Below are 2,293 nucleotides of genomic sequence, written 5' to 3'. Positions count from 1 at the left end.
GTCGAACCTGTCCCCCATAATAAAGGCTAGTGTTCGCGGATACAGGGATCGGCAATAGTTCCTCGTGAGAGCCAGTTTCATCATAGCCCTTGATGGTTTTTGCGATTGCACTTGAAGAAACTTTCAAAATTGTTGAGATTTTCTGTATTTACTGACCTTTATGTCTTAAAGTAATGATGGACTGTCATTTCTCTTTACTTATTTGAGCTGTTCCTTCTATAATATGGACTTGTTTTTTTGTGTGTGGGGGCTATCCATCACACACACACACACACACACACACACACACACACACACACACACACACACACACACACATAAACACACACACACACACAACACAACTGATTGGCTCAAACACAACTGATTGGCTCAAACGCATTAAGAAGGACAGAAATTCCATAAATTAACTTTTAAGAAGGCACACCTGTTAATTGAAATGCATTCCAGGTGAATACCTCATGAAGCTGGTTGAGAGAATGCTAAGAGTGTGCAAACCTGTGTGCAAACCTGCAAACCTGTCATCAAGTATAAAATATATTTTGATTTGTTTTACACTTTTATGGTTACTACATGATTCATTATGTGTTATTTCATCGTTTTGATGTCTTCACTATTATTATACAGTGTAGAAAATAGTCAAAATAAAGAAAAACCCTTGAATGAGTAGGTGTTTGAACTTTTGACCGGTATATATATATGTATGTATGTATGCATGTGTGTATGTGTGTATGTATGTATGTATGAGATATATATATATATATATATATATATATATATATATATATATATATATATACTTGCAATAGGTAATTACAATATTTACCCAGCAGACGCACACAATTGACATTGGGGGTTTCGAATTACAGGTTAATATTGTCAGGACACGTTGCAGAAAAATAACATGATCATAGCCGTGGGTCTGTTCCCTGTAATCGAGTAAACATTGCCCTCTGCTGGGTAAATATTGTGATTACATATTGCAAGCAGTTCTTCAAGTTGACCTCAAGAGAGCACTGTATCCTACTACATGTCCATCATCATGCTAGCCTTTGGAAGAGAGAATACAGGATGAGTGCGTCATAGGCCCTATATACGTCCCAATTAATCACATTCTTTCCAATGAAAGAAAGTCTAGATAAATGCAGTCTAATAATAGTTTCACATAAACTCAAATCAAATGTTATTTGTCACACACTTTGTAAACAACAGGTGTAGACCACCAGTGAAGCGCTTACTTACGGGCCCTTCACTTAGCAGCAATGCAGAAAGAAAGAAAACAGAGAAATAATAGAAAGTAAAACACATAATAATAAAACAAATAATACACAATGAGTAACGATATACCTGGGGTACTAGTACCGAGTCAATGTGCAGGGGTACGAGGTAATTGAGGTAGATGTGTACATATAACTAGGAATAAAGTGACATATAATTAACAATACTATATACTACATGTACATACAGTTTGTGTGATAACCAGGTATAATTAGACCCAGGAACATGTACAATACATGACGAGGGCTAACAGATATCACACACACACAAACTATGAATCAGAAACCCTGCTCTATGTATTTTAGTGTAAACAGCAACCCCATGAACAGAGACGGTATATTATTATATGCATTGAGCTGTATTCTGGAAGGTTCAATAAGTATTTCTAAGTGTCAAGCTTATCATGTTAGGGCATCTGACCAGCCGGGGGGTCTACAGCAGTGTTGGTGTGGCTGTGGGTAAATCCACACTAGCATACCACCTGAATGCATGCCGAATAGGGCTTCATGCTAAGAGATATGTTAGTGTGGATATTGGAACCGAGCCATACAGTCTCAGGCTTGTTGCATTGCCACTATTGATGTGTAATTATTCTGAACGCCCAAAATACAGCAAGTTATCCATATGGAGTTAGATTTGAACACAAGACTCGTAACAAACGTTTTATGAACCATGGAGAAATGTAGCCATAAAACAACATGTGCTTCTGTGAAAAATCTGATTGACCACATATTTCGTGAACACGTTTCTGGACGAGGCTGGATACCAGGAGGATCTGAGAATGACAGACTGTTGTTTAGTACAGTAGCCTACACACACACCATTGTGTTCATATGGACAGATGGAGATAGATACAGTAAACCTACATGAGGTCAGATGAGATGGTATATTTCCTCTAGAGAGTATTTTTGTACAGTAATAAGGTGACAGGTCGTTGCATTTCCACAGCACAGCCTTGGGAAATGGAGATTTCACTGGAAATAACTAGGCCATGTCTCCATCTAATCCCTTTCCT

Source organism: Oncorhynchus mykiss, chromosome 19, assembly GCF_057628025.1.
Source record: "Oncorhynchus mykiss isolate SJ-2025 chromosome 19, ASM5762802v1, whole genome shotgun sequence".
Classification (NCBI taxonomy): Eukaryota; Metazoa; Chordata; class Actinopteri; order Salmoniformes; family Salmonidae; genus Oncorhynchus; species Oncorhynchus mykiss.
This window is presented reverse-complemented; position numbering follows the sequence as displayed.